Source organism: Equus asinus, chromosome 17 (assembly GCF_041296235.1).
Source record: "Equus asinus isolate D_3611 breed Donkey chromosome 17, EquAss-T2T_v2, whole genome shotgun sequence".
Taxonomy (NCBI): domain Eukaryota; kingdom Metazoa; phylum Chordata; class Mammalia; order Perissodactyla; family Equidae; genus Equus; species Equus asinus.
In genome coordinates, this window is record NC_091806.1 from 29,474,668 (window position 1) to 29,491,518 (window position 16,851).

The 16,851-nt window shown below is 37.2% G+C and overlaps 1 pseudogene; it reads left to right on the forward strand.

Annotated features, from left to right (window-relative positions):
• Positions 1–16,851, forward strand: part of LOC139039752 (fatty acid desaturase 2-like protein FADS2B) — a 58,665-nt pseudogene that overhangs the window by 11,004 nt on the left and 30,810 nt on the right.

Genomic DNA, 16,851 nt, shown 5'->3' on the forward strand with positions numbered 1-16,851 from the left:
TATTTCCAATATCCCAGATCCTATGTTATTCAGTTCTGTTAGTTGTTGCTTCTGCTAAGTTTTGTTCAGGATGACATTTTCATTTGTATTTTTTAAAATTCTTTGTATTATAATGTCAATTTTACTGATTTGGTCTGCAGAAATCTTAAGGAATCTGTCTTATTAAGCATAATATCTCTCCTCAGGATATTACTCTGTTTCAGCCCCATAGTTAAGGTAGTGACAACATAGCACAATTTTCTGTTAATTTTTTATCTAGTAATGTAAATTTAAACTCCAAAAACCTGTGAATTCAAGATGTTAGTTACAAATACTCAGGTGGGAATTTTTATTGTCAAAGCAGAAGCTGTTTTCTGTGAGGTGATATTTTTCTAAGCCATTATGTACTGAATTTATATATTTGGGTGCATCTACACTCTGCTTATCCAAGACATAATCTGCCATCTACCACTTAGGTCTTTAAAGCCATGATGTATGTTTCATGCAATGGCAAAAGTTTTTGTGGCAGCCCAAGCAACATGTCGTAACCACCACTCTGGTTTGCAGGTTCCTTTTCAATCTTCAGTTACTAGGCATTTTCTTTACTTGCCTATGAGCTCAATATGACTTTACAATGATCTTTATTATTTTTGCCAGTATTTTTGGGAGTTTTGTACAGTCTAGTTTTCTCATTATCTATTATATTATGCAGCCTGGAGCAGAAGGATAAGTGGGATTTTCAAAAATAATTCTTGCCACCTTCTCACCTATTTAAAACTATCCCTCAAGGAACAAAAATTTCCACTCTTGCGTTGTGCACAAGAAAGTGGAATTTCAATTCTGAAAATAATAATCAAAGGAGAATTCTCAAAAAATATTTTTCAAAAGTATTATCACTAGCAGCAAATATTTAGCATCTGAAGTACACTGAATATGACAGTCTTCATTTAAATGCAACATTTCTGATAAAATATTAATCATTATTTCTCAGGGATGCTGCATGTAAAATTGATTCTGTTATTTTGCAGCAAAACCCTCACATAGAGTTGCCATTTGACATTTGTGATGGTTAGGTTTAGAGAACTTTTTTAAGTGTTTAATTTCTTTTAACGCCCTAAAAGACGAATGTTACAGTATTCTAAGATAAGGTATAGAGAACAACAACAAAAAATGACATTGAAATCTATCAATTCTTTTATGCACAAAATGTATTATGTACAATATAAAGACTCACAACTGACAAGCCTCAGTTCTTACCTTAGCTATACTCCAAATTACTATATTTTAAAAGACCAAAGGTCACACATGAATAATCAAAGTAATGACTGCAGTGAAGTTTGGTTAAAATAACACTAGCTCTTGTAATCAATCAAAACCAAACTCTCAATGACTTATCACCATAGAACTTCTCAATCACATAAAACGCAGTAGAGGAAAGTCTTGCTGGCAAGGGAACTCTGCTCCTCACAGTCATTTAGGAACACACCCTGAAGGAGACTGCAATAAGCAACACAGGTAGAGTTGCCAGATGTAGCAAATAAAAATACAAGATGCCAAGTTAAATGTAAGCCTCCTCAGATAAACTGGGAAAACCTTTATTAGAATCAATTTTTCACACCAAAGGCATTTAATATTGATAAAAATAACATTGTGTAATAAATACTCAGCATTCAAATTTCCCCACTTTTCCCAAAAGTGTCCATTGTGGATGTTTTATTTGCAGAATCAGCATCCAATCAAGCATTTTTTATTAAGTAATTGTTAATAGAAGTTCATCCCTTCCAATATTTAGATCATGCTTATATATACCTAACAAAGTCTGTTGTGTATCTGCAATTCAAATTTCATTGGGGGTACTATATTTAAACTGGGAACTCTAACACATGGCTTTCAAAGTTTCCATTAATGTCAATATCCAGGCAACAGATGAGGAAGAAAAAGGCTAGGAAGTCATATGGTTCCAGTTTGAGGGGAGGAGGCAAGACCTAGTTCAGGCCTAGAATGAGCATTCATTACATATGCCCATATTCCATGGGCAGAACATGGTATCATGGCCACACACTGATTAAAACTGTGCACTGATACTGGGCTCTGAAGCAAAGACAAATGTATTGATGAGCAGCGAATCACTTTCTACCATACCAATGGTCAGTGATAAATTACTCCAAAAAAAGTAGTGCTCAGCAATATGGAATCGTATTTAAGAGAAAAGCCATTGGAATCAAGGAATTGAGGGCTTACAGTGTATGAAAAATCATAGGTGAAGACATCTGAGCTGTCTACATAATGAGGCACAGAGGTAGCATGACTCAAACTAGAAAACAAAGGGATTTATGACAAAATAAAAAAGCTATCATTATACAGGAATATAATTTTTTACAGGGTGATTCATCCTGCAGCTAGGATAACAAAAAAAGAAAAACAATACAAGGGGAAATGCAAGATTATCTCTAAGAAAACCATACATATATGTGTGTGTATAAAATGAGAGAATTATGTGACTTTTGAAGAACGCCACCTAGATGGCAGTTGCATGCTAAGCACAGTAGCACCAAAACACCCTCAAGGTGAGGTGGGGGAGCGGTCGTGCCGTGGGAGGGGCGGCCCGGCCCCCCCGGGACGCCGGCGCGCCCCCGCGGGAGGGGGCGCCGGGAGGGGGGAGAGCGCGGCGACAGGGAATGAGTGTTTTGGTTTTAACCCCATATATGCTGGGTTTAACGTGGGGAAACTGACATCAGGGTCGGTATCAACTCCCCCCTATTTTATGTCCATCCCTCAATCTTGAGGGATTTGGGGTATGACCAATCTAGCTACTTCTTGCTGAAATGGGGCATAGGTTGTTTCATCTCATTGAACCAGTCTTTTAATAAGGCACTGATGCTGGTGGGCTCCTGAAAGTAGGCCTGTATCATGTAAGTAAGTACCCAGGTATTTAATAAGAAGTTTTTCTAGAGAAACAAAAAGAGAAAAACAAAGTTAATGATTGGGGCAAATTATAAACCAGTTTCTGAGCCCAGGGGCAGCCAATCAAGATTCCTAGAAGTCAGGGTCAAAGCATCTTTTGCAGTTTGAAATGTCTCTGATGGTGTCATTGGCCACTCAGGTAGCTTTTTGAGTGGCTTACACAGCAGTAAACATGAATCTCTCTTAAGTTTATATTGGGTCTTCCAGCTTCAGTTTGTAAGGCTTTAGGGAAAAGGGCAGATTTAGTTTTCAATGACTCTAAATGAAAATAATGGGGGAAAAACCCCTGAAAATGTTAGTTTGGAGGTTTTTAGCCAGATATTTCAGGAGATGAAGAATTCAAGAGCCAGTCCAGTTAACAGAAGTAAAACAAAAATTTTAAAGACAACTGAAAAAATTAAAATTCAATATTTATAAACATGTATTATAGTTTCTATTGAAACATAATCTTCCTCCCTAAAATCACCCTCAATTTCACTAGACATAGCCAAATTAAGACTAAGTGGTTCGCAAAATTAGTCAAGTTTTAATAAATTTGGCATAATTATTTACCTAAGTACAGCAAGAATAGTAATTGATCATATAGGCTCTTTTTAATCTGCTTTGCTGGAACCTTATAAGGAATCTCAGGTTGAACTTTAAAGGTCTCTCAAGGAAAGCCAGGCAAAGGACCTGTTATCACATTCTGCCTGCAGTACCTACAGATTTGGGGGAATCCCTCTCCTCGTGAAGTTCCCCAAAATATTGAGGTTCCTTGTACCTGCCAGAGGGAGTGACATTCTTTGCTCAACCTTACCAGGTTACAAACCCATAAGCACAGTACCAGGCCAATATTTCCAAGTGGCTTTATTCCAGAATGTCAACCTTCATTCCTCAAAAGCTGTCTTGCTATATCCAAGCCTCTATGTTCTTTTAAAATATGATGTTCCAGTCAAAGCCTTGGTAATATAACCAGTGTTTCCAACTGTGTCCTGTTAAAAGAAGAACAGATTCTTATTGGACTTATGCAAACAACTATATTGCCATAAGAATAAGAATACTTACTTAGTGGAAGTTTTTGCATTTTGGGGGACTCAGATAGGGAGGAAAAGACAAATGTTTCAATTTTGTTTATAAATTGCTGCAAGACATAGTTCTTTAAGAGAATAGAGAAAAAGGTCTTCTTAACTCTGAAAAAAAGCAAAATATTAAAAATCAGTAATATCTCAATTAAAAAGTCATAAAAATTATAATCACCCCTATCAGTTTATTCTGTCCTGTGTAATTGGTTCTTGATCTTAATTTTCTGTCGGCAGTTTGTGAGGTCATTAGTTTCTCTGTTGGAGTTCTGTAATTTTTACCCAGTTTGGTTTTACAATCTGAACGTTTATTGGAAACCTGTATTCTAGAGTGTGAGAGTCCTTTCCATGAATTTCTCTGAAAATGAAACGTATTTGCAAAAACATCAGAGTAAAACGGCCACTGTTCATAAATAACAAAACATTCAAAGATGGTAACTGACAAAGGCATTTGACCATGTCTGTGATATATAACATTTTGAGATAATAATCAGGATTATAGCTGACAATCGGAATAGATCAGATAATTTTTAAAATATTTATGTCAATAACACTCATTTACATAATACCATTTAAGAAAGTTTATCATTACTCATTTGACAATGCTTCTCATGTAATTTAACATACAAAATAAGCCTTATTAGTTTAGCATTCTTTTCTTATAGGAAGAGAGCAAATTTCTCCAAGAAGTGCCAGGGGCCCTCTGAAAATCCCCAGAGAAACCTTCCCTCCTGTTCAAGGTCAAAAGAAAGCTTTTTATAGAAGACTTGAATATTTGTATGTGGGGGAAAGCTTGTCAAAAGTATTAAAAGCTTTAAAACATTTTTTCAGATAGGAAACAAAGTTCACTGTAAAACCATGTTCAGGTATCTATTCAAAGTGACAGCAGAAACAGTCAAGGGGAAACAGAGTTAAAATAGTCAAAAAAAGCCTTTTTATAATCTTTTTATCAAGAAAAGTTAAAAAATTTAGGAAAATTAACGTTTTAAGAAAGAGGAAACCAAGTTTTAATTTTGTATTGGTTTACTTTTGACATATAAGTTTATTTACTTAATTGGATATACTTTAATCCTGGCCAACTTGACCATATATAAATCTCTTTAGGGTTTTACTTTTACAAACTTTTGGTTACTTTTTTTACATTCAGAATTTGTCCCAGCACTTTAGGACAAATTTATCTTTCTCAACTCAAGAAACAAAAATATTTCTATTCTTTATATCTTTTTACTGAAAACATATATTTTACTCTCCTTGTATACAGACCTTTTAGAAATATATGCTTTCTCATAGAAAATTTCTCAGCATATATAAAACACATTTATCAATAAACCTAAGCACTTTTTAGTCTCTTTGATATAAGAAACCAAAGGCAGACAAATATATGCTTAGAAGTTAACCTTTAATATTTTATCTTATGTGGAAATTACCTAGCTACCCAATAAATTGTTATTATTTAACTTAACTTAGTAAAGTTATAAAATTTGTTTCCAAAAAGATTTTGGAAGCTGTTTTTAAGTATGCAGATTATAAAACATAATTATTATACTTAAAACTCATACCCAGTATTAACAATTACTCTTAAAAACTTTATGTGACATTACAGCAGTTAAGTAGTATCCTCAGTTGCTTTAAATACATAATATAACTTCACAAAGGTGGAGTACACATATGATTGGTGTCATGAGTAAGCACATAGCCAAAATGGGCATCCCAGCTTAGCCACTTCTTTAAAAGGAAGTTTATGGATGCCACTTTGTCTTAGCACAATATCAGCAAATAGTACGTCCTCAGTGAATGTCAGTGACTGTCATGGCGTGAGGATGAAAAGAAGAGAAGGAGGAGAAGATGAACCGAGGGAAGAGGTGGGGGAAGAATAAAGAGAAGGAGGAGAGGGAGGAAGTGTCTTGGGTGCTGAGCTAAGCAGTCTGCATTTTATCCTGACTGCATGTCCCTCTCCTTTGGCTACGCATGACATTTCTCTAGCACAGCATCGCTCCCCATCCACAATCATAACAACAAAATCCACCAAGGTTTCTAAGCTGTTGATGAAAGTAAAATTATAAGTGCATCTCCTCTGGGTTGTCAAAATGACTTAAATAACCTGATTCTCCTTTGAACAATGGTTCAAACTTAAAAGTAGGTAAAGCAGTAAAGAGAGAAGTACCAAAGGGCTAATAGGTGAAAATAAGGCACGAGAAGACACTGCCTTTCTGAAAGCGCAGCCTGGCAGTTAAGAGAAGAGTCATTCAAAGTGAAAGAAGGAGTCCAGGGAGCATGTTGAAGGCCTGAGGAAGGCATGTGTAACAGGAAGGGAGAAGATTGGATAAGTGCCAAGGATATCTAGGAGACATAAATTATAATAAATGATGAGGGAATGGATGAGTAAACAGGCTGGAGGAGTCAAACAGACATGAATATCTGGCTTAGGTAACTTCACCATTCTAGTTAACCTTATTCACTCTATGAGCACCTTCTTATGAATAGGCTTGTATATAATTCTTCTCATACCATTTGAACATGGAGAACTCATTATATTCATTAATTCAGAACTCACTCTCCATTAGGCTTTCAAGTTTAGGCATAAAATCTCTGGATTCTGTATTGAAGAGAAGGTAGGTAATGAGTTCTTATCACTACAGGTATAAATATAAGAAACATAGCTATTATACAATGAGAATTTACTGTATGCAAATCAGATTCTAATTAGGTCACATAATCCTTACAAAAACTTAATGAACTGTGTTATTTTTATCATCACCCCCATGTTGGAGAAGACAAAATACAAGCAGGGACAGGTCAAGAGACCTGTCCACTGTTACACAGCTAGTAAGTGGCAAAGCCAGATTTAGATGTAGGAAGGCTGCTCCAGGGTACACTTTGTTAGTACTATGAAACACCAGCACTCCAGAATAATGTCTATGGCTTCCACGTACTCAAGTCACAACCTTGATCATAGTTCATTTTTAATCTCTGTTGTCCCAAGTGCCATAATAGCAAGAAGTCTAACATCTTTCTCTTGGAGAATCAGCCTTCCCCCAAAACTATTTAAATCCCTAGGCTGGAAGAGAATATCTCTTACTTTCAAATATAAGCAGGATATAGGATCCACTTCTGCTTCTCATAGGTACTTGAAGTTGCTACCCAATGTGGGACCTGACATAGTAAATATAGTTGGTCAACTCCTTCCTGTGTCTGACTGTCACAAACCCTGCAGAGACTGCCCTGGTGCTTTTTAGGAAGAGTGAGAAGACTCCTTCAATAACAAACTTAGCCAAGAGTGTGCTACTTTGGACAACCCAGAGCTCAACAGCTTTGCTCCTAGGCTCTCTTATGCATTTGTTTTAAGCTACCATCATCAAATTTAACCTTTCTTCAGAAAGAACTTAATTCAAGAGTCTCATTCCCCTGGGCTTTTAGCAAGACACAAGAAGGAGACTTTGGTGGGAGATATGATTCACACAGACAGACTTGGTTGCTGCATGCCTCAGATAGTGTAAGCAACTTCCACACTAACCCTGATGTTGGACGTTGAAGTTTCATCGTGGCCCATTAACTGAAGCCAACAATTTCTTCCGGTGCTCAATAAAATGATCAGTGATCTCTTTTAACACTTAGGGATAACCTGGCTACATTGGACTTGCCTAGTGAAGCAGTGAATTCAGTAGGTGGATCTCCACCATGAGGTTTTCAGAGAGGGTTTCCAAGGGTAACATTGATAAACTTGAAGCATGAACCTGCAGTGAGAAACAAATCCTCTATAACAGAGCTGGTATTGGTTTCGAAGTTGGGCAGAGGATGAGATAAGGAAGGGGACTAATCTATGGAGCAACAGGTCTCTTTTAAGCCTCTAACAATCCTCTCTGATTTACAGGATGTCTTCAGAGCCACACACCCGAAGCTTGACGTTGTGCAGTTGTACCTTAAGCCCCTGCTCATCGGAGAGCTTGCTCCAGGAGAGCCCAGCCAGGAGAGAAACAAAAATGTGAGTGAGGTCTAAGGACTCAAGAGTATGTAGAGGATGGGGACAAGGTATATTTCAGGGCCAACTTATCGTTTTCTGTGAGAAATCAGTCAACATGCCAAGGTGGACCTACCATAGCATGAAGGAGTGGATTCTGCATGTATCAAAAACAATGTCCTCTTCCTTAAACCCTCAGAGCTCTTAAACCTCTGTAAAACAAAGGAATGGAATTTTTGGTTCCCAACCAAACAGTAACTGCAGGTCTCTAAGCGCCTACTTGATGTCAGGCAAATTGCGGCTGTATTTTTTCCCGTGACTGGTTGTAATTATTTGTTTGACGTTTGTATCTATGTTTGCTGTGAAACAAAGGTCCGTGAGAGCAGAGAATATGTCTATTTTGCTCATCTCTGTCTTCAGGATCTATCGGTGCAAGATCACACATGCACTAAGAACTTTATAAATAGCCATTGAATGAAAGATGTGAATATCTTATCTACAACCCTTTTTACATTTGAGAAATTATAGTTCAGGGCAAATAAATCACTCTCTGAAATTCCCATAGCTGGTGTGTGAAAGAACTGGGACTCCAAGTCACTTCTTTCTGGACCAATTCCTTAGATATCCCCAAGGCAAGGCACAACTCTTTCTTTGTCTAACACTTCAGCTACCTGATATATTATCTTTCAAAGGACAGGGTCACTAGAAGACTAAAAATTCCCTAGGATTGTTTTGCATTAACCTTGAAGGGATTTTTATTAATATTGAACATTTCATTTTATAACAATGTGTTTTTTGAATTAGCTTACATTTGTATAATTCTTGTAAAATAATTTTCACAAAGTGCTGATAATATATCACTGTGAGGCAGATAGAATAAAGATTATGTTTCTGCTGTAGGAAATGAGGAAACAAGCTCACACAGGGACAGGAGGCATCGGAGGTCACAGAGCTGGTTAACTGCAGCCCTGAGAGGAACACTCAGGCTCCCTCCTTAGGTCCCCATGCATCCCGTTCATCCCACAAGGCTGTGTGTCAGGAAGCTCAGCTCTTTATTTAGATGAGTGTGCTCTGTGGGTGGACAGCCTGGACTCACAACCCAGCTCAGTCACAAGTTGTGTGTGTTTAGGTCGGCTACCAAACCTCTCTGTGGTTCTGTTTCTCTGTCTATAAAATCACAACAACAATAGCACCAAACTCACAAAAGTTATTGGGAGATTGTTGAAAGAGTTAAAGGCCTTAAAAGCACAGGGTCTGGAACATAGACAATGCTAAACAAATTTTAGATACTGTCAATAACATGAACTCAGTGGTGGTACTAGTTGTCGATAAACCTCTAGATATGTCCCCATCATTTAGGGCAGGTAGTCCTAGGTTAAAAAGGGAAGAGGATGCAAAGCACAATTATTTTTCAAAATAACTTTCTCTATGAAAAATAAATTGCCACTAGTGGCTGAGAGCTATGAGATAATCATTCATAATCTAAAACAGTGTTAGACTCTGGGGCTAAAAGTCTACCATAAATTTTCTTTAATACGTCTACATATATATATACACAGACAGAAATATGTATATAGAGAAAATTAGTGTTTGAGCATGCAACTGGGGGTCAGGAAGCATAAGTTTAACTCTAGGATCTGTCACTGACTTGTTGAAAATTTCAGATCTGTCACTTTTCTGGGCTTTGGTGAGCCCCTACTCCTTACAATAAGTGAGTTGGAAAAGATGACCAGGCTGAGAGGCACTCTAGATATGATATTATAATTATCGATGGCCATCAGAATTTCAAGGTTGATGGGGGCTTGAGAGATTAGCCCATCCAGACTTGTCCAAGGCAGAGGATCTTATTAAAGTTCCATCAGTAAATTTTGAAATAAAATTTTTGGCTTCTAGAATTATTTTCATAACTCTTTCTCTTTTTTGTTTCAAATTTCTCACCTTTGTTACATCTGAACAATCCTGCTTTCTTTATTATACCCTGGTCACTTTCTCAACTGTTCTGATTTTAAACCCATTCTAGTCATTAAGCTAAGGTATAGTTCTTTCCAGCCTTTGCACTGACTCTCCAGTATAATGTGGCAAACTTGTAAATGAACGCTGGCATTATACCTACACACACACGCACATATGCATACTACTTGCCCACAGGACCAGGACCCCTCCAGCCAGCAGACACACACTAATGTCATTGGAGACTCTGTATCTTGTTTCTGTAGATCCATTGAGCAGCTCACGGCAAAGGCATCCTTTGAGCTAATCTAAGTGAATTACATTTGTCTTGTTCATCTTCTATGCAAGAGCCATGTGCACATATGATGACACAGGTGATGACATTGAAAACGCTTTGTAAACTGTACCACTAACTACAGTAACACAGGTCCATATAGACAACAGAGTTCCCCAGAGCCTAGCCAGAGATCACTCGACACCTGAAATAATACTGATGATTTTATAGACAACTGTTAGACTTATGTATGTCTTTACTGACCAACCCCCACTCAGTAAAAGAAACTAACAGAATTCTGTAACAGTTTGAGGACAGTTTACAAATCACTACTCATCTTTCTCTCCTCCAGAGAAAAAAATTATCATAACATTTTGTGTCCGCGTGCGTCTGTGTGTGTGTGTGTGTGATGAAGATTTGCCCTGAGCTAACATCTGTGCCAATCTACTTATATCTGTTTTTCAATTAATTTTATTGAGATCATACTGCTTTATAACAATGTGTAATTTTGGGTGTACTTTATTATTTATCTATTTATGAATATACTTCATTGTGTTCATCCCCAGTAGCCTGATTTTTGTCCATCACCATACATATGTGCCCCTTTATCTTTCGCCCACCTCCAAACACCTTTTCTGGTAACCACTAATCTGTTCTCTTTCTCCTTGTATTTGTTATCTTCTACATATTATTGAAATGCAATATTTGTCTTTCTCTGTCTGACTTATTCCACTTAATATCATACCTTGAATATCCATCCATGTTACTGCAAATGGGAAAATTTTGTCTTTTTTATGGCTGAGTAGTATTCCATTGTGTGTGTGTGTGTGTGTGTGTGTATATATACACACATCTTCTTTATCCATTCATCAGTCGATGCACACTTGGGCTGCTTCCATGTCTTCACTATTGTTAGTGCTGCAATGAACATAGGGGTGCATAAATCTCTTGGTGTTGTTGATTTCAAGTTATTTGGGTAAATACTCAGTAGTGGGACAGCTGGGTCATATGCTACTTGTATTTTTAATTTTTTGAGAAACATCCACACTATTTTGCATAGTGGCTGCACCAGTTTGCATTCCCACCAGCACTGTATGAAGGTTCCCTTTTCTCCACATCCATTCCAACATTTGTTGCTTTTTGTCTTGGTAATTATAGCCATTCTGACCCATGTGAGGTGATATCTCATTGTACTTTTGATTTGTATTACCCTGATAATTGCTGATGTTGAACATTGTTTCCTGTGTCTGTTGGCCATCTGTATATCTTCTTTGGAAAAATGTCTGTCCATATGCTTTGCTATTTTCTGATTGAGCTGTTCGTTTTTGTTTTTTTTTTAAATATTTTTTTTCCTTTTTCTCCCCAAAGCCCCCTGGTACATAGTTGTATATTCTTCGTTGTGGGTCCTTCTAGTTGTGGTATGTGGAACGCTGCCTCAGCGTGGCTTGATGAGCAGTGCCATGTCCGCGCCCAGGATTTGAACCAACGAAACACTGGGCCTCCTGCAGCGGAGCACGCAAACTTAACCACTTGGCCACAGGGCCAGCCCTGAGCTGTTCGTTTTTTTATTGTTGAGTTCTATGGGTTCTTTATATATTTTGGAGATCAATCCCTTGTTGGATAAATGATTTTCAAATATTTTCTCCCAGTTGGTGGGTTCTCTTTTCATTTTGTTCATGGTTTCCTTTGCTTTACAGAAAATTTTTAGTCTGATGTAATAACATTTGTTGACTTTCTCTTTGTTTCACTTGCCCGAGTAGACATGGTATTCGAAAAGATGTTGCTAGGAACAATGTCAACTTGTGTACTGCCTATATTTTCTTCTAGGAGTTTTACGGTTTCAGGTCTTACGTTCAAATCTTTAATCAATTTGAGTTAAGTTTTGTGTATGGTGCAAGATAATGGTCTACTTTCATTCTTTTGCATGTGGCTGTCCAGTTTTCCCAACATTTACTGAAGAGATTTTCCATTCTACATTGTTCATTCTTGGCTCCTTTGTCAAAAATTAACTGTCCATATATATGTGGGTTTATTTCTGGGCTGTCAATTCTGTTTCCTTGATTTGCTTGTCTGTTTTTGTGCCAGCATGATGCTGCTTTGATTACTATAGCTTTGTATTATATTTTGAAGTCAGGGATTGTGGTGCCTCCAGCTTTGTTGTTTTTCCTCAAGATTGCTTTGCCTATTTGGGGTCTTTTGCTGCTTCATGTAAATTTTAGGTTTCTTTGTCCTATTTCAGGGAAGAACGTCATTGGGATTCTGATTGGGATTGCAATGAATCTGTAGATTTCTTTAGAGTGTGGGCATTTTAACTATGCTTATTCTTCTGACCCATGAGCATGCGATATCTTTCCATTTCATTATATCTCCTTCAATTTCTTTCAATAATGTTTTCTAGTTTTGAGTGTAGAGGTCTTTCACCTCTTTAATTAAGTTTGTGCCTAGATATTTTATTCTTTTTGTTGTGATTGTAAATGGGATTGTATTCTTGATTTCTCTTTCTGGTAGTTCATTGTTAGTGTATAGAAATGCAACTGAGTCTTTTATGTTGATTTGTACCCTACAAGTTCACTGCAGTTATTGATTATTTCTAATAGTTTTCTGGTGGATTCTGTAGGTTTTTCTAGACATAGAATTATGTCATCTGCAGACAGCAAGAATTTCAGTTCTTCCTTTCCAGTTCAGATACCTTTATTTCTTTCTCTTGTTTAATTCTTCTGGCCAAAACCTCCAGTCCTATGTGGAATAGGAGTGGAGAGAATGGGCACCCTCGTCCTGTTCCTATTCTCAAACAGATGGCTTTCAATTTTTCACCATAAAGTATGATGTTCACTGTGAGTTTCTCATATACGGCCTATATTATGTTGAGGTAATTTCCTTCTATACCCATTTAACTGGGAGTTTTTATCATAAATGGCTGTTGGATTTTGTCAAAGGCATTCTCTGCATCTATTGAGATGATGTGATTATTATTCCTCATTTCGTTAACGTGGCATATCACATTGATTGATTTGCATATTTTGAACCATCCCTGCATCTTTGGAGTAAATTTGACTTGATCACGGTGTACAATCCTTTTAATGCATTGCCATATTCGATTTGGCAATATTTTGTTAAGGATTTTTGCATCTAAGTTCATCAGCAATACTGACCTGTAGTTTTCCGTCATTGTGACATCGTTGTCTAGTTTTGGTATCAGAGTAATTTCAGTCTCATAGAACGAGTTAGGAAGCATTCCATCTTCTTTGAAATAGTTTGAGAAAGATAGGTATTAAATCTTTGAGTGTTTGGCAGAATTATCCTGAGAAGCCATCGGGTCCTGGTCTTTTGCTTTCTGGGAAGTTTTTGATTACTGTTTCAATCTCTTTCCTCGTGATTGGTCTACTCAGATTCTCTGTTTCTTCTTGACTCAGTTTTAAGTGGTTGTATGAGTCTAGAAATTTATCCCTTTCTTCTGCATTATTCAATTTGTGGGCATATAGCTTTTCACAGTATTCTCGTAATCTTTTGTATTTCTGTAGTACTGTTTTAATTTCTTTTCTTTCATTTCAAATTTTATTTATGTGAGGCTTCTCTCTTTTTTTCTTGGTGAGTCTGGTAAAAGGTTTGTCAGTTTTGTTTGTCTTCACAAAGAAACTGCTCTTTGTTTCCTTAATTCAGTTCTACTGTTTTTTGGTCTCTATTTCATTTATTTCTTCTCGGTTTTCATTATTTCCCTCCTTCTGCTGACTTTGGGCTTCTTTTTTTCTTCTTTTTCTTTTTTTCTACTTCTATGAGGTGCATTTTAAGATTACTTACTTGGGATTTTTCTTGCTTGTTGAGGTGGCCCTGTATTGCTATGAATTTCCCTCTTATGGCAGACATTGCTGCATCCTGTAAGACCTGGTATGTTGTATTTTCATTTTCGTTTTTCTCTAGGTATTTTCTAGTTTCCTTCCACTTTGATTTCTTCCTTGATCCAATGGATGTCCATAGCATTTGGTTAGTCTCCACATATTTCTGTCCTTCCCAGTTTTTTTCTTGTAGTTGATTTCTAGTTTCATAGTTTTATGGTCAGAAAAGATGGTTGGGGTGATTTCAACCTTCTCAAATGTATTGAGGCTTGCCTTTTTTCCCAACATATGGTCTGTCTTTGAGAATGATCCACGTGCACTTGAGAAGAATGTGTTATCTGCTCTGCTGGTTTTGGATGGAAAGATCTGTATATATCTGTTAAATCCATCTTATCAAGTGTTTCATTTAAATCTACTATTTCCTCATGGCTTTCTGTCTGGATGTTCTGTCCCTTGATGTAGTGGGGTGTTGAGATTCCCTACTACTATTGTGTTGCCGTTAATTTTCTCCTTTAAGTCTGTTAATAATTGCTTTATGTACTTTGGTGTCCCTGTGTTGGGTGCATATATATGAATTAGTATTTTGTCCTCTTGGTGGAATGTCACTTTTATCATTATACACTGCCACTCTTTGTCTCTCATTGTCTTTTTTAACTTGAAGTCTGCTTTGTCTGATGTAATGATGGCAACCCCTCCTTTCTTTTGTTTGCCATTTGCTTGGAGTACTGTCTTCCATCCCTCCACTCTAAGCCTATATTTGTCTTCAGAGGTGAAATGTGTTTCCGAGAAGCAGCATGTTGTTGGGTCTTATTTTTTAATCTTCCTGCTATTCTGTGTCTTTTGATTGGAGAATTCAATGTATTTACATTTAGAGTGATTATTGATATATGAGGTCTTAATACTACCATTTTATCCCCTGTTTTCTCATTTTTCTATGTTTCCATTGTTTCTCTCCCTTTGTATTTCTGACTGCCATTTCATTTTGGTGGTTTTCTAAGGAGGTTTTCTCACTTTTCTCTCTTTTTGTGAATTGTAGCTCTGCTCTGATTTTTTCTTTGGTGGTTACCATCAGGATTGTCTAAACGATCTCATAGATGAGATCGTACATTTTCTCATAGCCTCTTACCTCCAGTAATCTAAGCAACTTCTTTCCCTTTCCTCTCCCCTTCTGCATTATTGCTGTTACAAATTGTTCTGTTTTTAATTTTGTGAGTTTTTGAGACCAAGTTGAAGTGTTTATTCTTACTTTTGATGCCTACTTCCCCTTTATCTTTTAACTTACAATTGTATCGTTGCCTCCCAGTTCTGATACAGGGCTGCAGTTTTATGATCATGTCTGTCTGTCTGTCTCCTTGCTCAGAGCTTTGTAGACCTTGCCTTTTTGTTTCTGGTGTGAGGGCATCTTTAATTATTTCTTGTTGGTGAAGTCTAGTGGTGATAAAATCCCTCAGCTTTTGGCTATCTGACAAAACTTTTATTTCTTCATCACATCTAAAGGGAAGTTTTACTGGATGACGTATTCTTGGCTGAACGTTCTATCTTTCAGTATTTTGAATATATCATTCCATTCTCTCTTAGAATGTAGTGTTGGTTCCAAGATATCTGCTGAAAGCTTGATAGGATGTCCTTTGCAGTTTATTTTCATCTGCCTTGCTGGACTTAATATTTCTCCTTTGTAACTGACTTTTCCCATTTTTAGTATTATATGCCTTGGAGAAAGTCTTTTAGCATTGATGTAATTAGGCATTGTATTAGCTTCATGTATTTGTAAAGTTGGAACCTTCCCCAGGTTTGGGAAGTGATGAGCTATTATTTCTTAGGTCAAGCTCTCTGCTCGTTTCTCCCACTCTTCTCCCTCTGGAATACCTGTAATCCTTATCCTGCTTTTTCTAATTGTGTCATATATTTCTCAAAGAATTAGTTCTTTCATTTTAAATCTTAGTTCTATCTCCTCTTCCACTTATAGAATTTCTATATTTTTATTGTCTAAATCACTAATTCTTTCCTCCATACATCAGCTCTACTTCTTAAGGAATCTAGATTACTTCTTTCCTCATTAATTGCGTTTTTCATATTCAGAATTTCTGCTTCATCTTTTTTTATACTTTCAATCTCTTTGTTGAAGAGGTTCATTTTATTCCTGAGCTGCTTGAACTGTCTTTCTGTGTTCTCTTGTAAATGGTTGAATTTCTTTATGGCAGCTATTTTGAATTCTCTGTCATTTAGTTTGTTAACTTCTATGGCTTCAGCGTTGGTTTCTGGAGAATTGTCCTTTTCTTTCTGGTCTGAATTGTTGTTGCTTTTTCTAATAGTGTTTGATGAACTAATCTTTATTGATTGATTGATTGATTGATTTTTTTTTGAGGAAGATTAGCCCTGAGCTAACACCTGTCACCAATCCTCCTGTTTTTGCTGAGGAAGCTTGGCCCTGAGCAAATGGCTTACCCATCTTCCTCTAATTTATATGTGGGATGCCTGCTACCGCATGTCTTGATATGCAGTGTGTAGGTCTGTGCCCAGGATCTGAACCAGTGGACCCTGGGCCACCAAAGTGGAGAACGTGAGCTTAACTACTAGGCCACCCTGTTGGCCCTGAAACCAATCTTTTGTCACAGCATTTGTGGTAGTACTGGGTCACAGAATCCATCTGTCACTGCTAGGAAGAAGCAGGAACAGAGTTTCTTGCCCCACTTCATCTGCTGGGAGCTGTGGGAGTACAATGGGTGCTTGCCCAAGCCTGAGGTGCATTCAGGTGCTTGTGGAGACTGTGATTGGTGGGCAGGATTTTCTTTCTGGACTGAGCTAGTGCCATTCCTTGGTGAGACTGGGCCATGG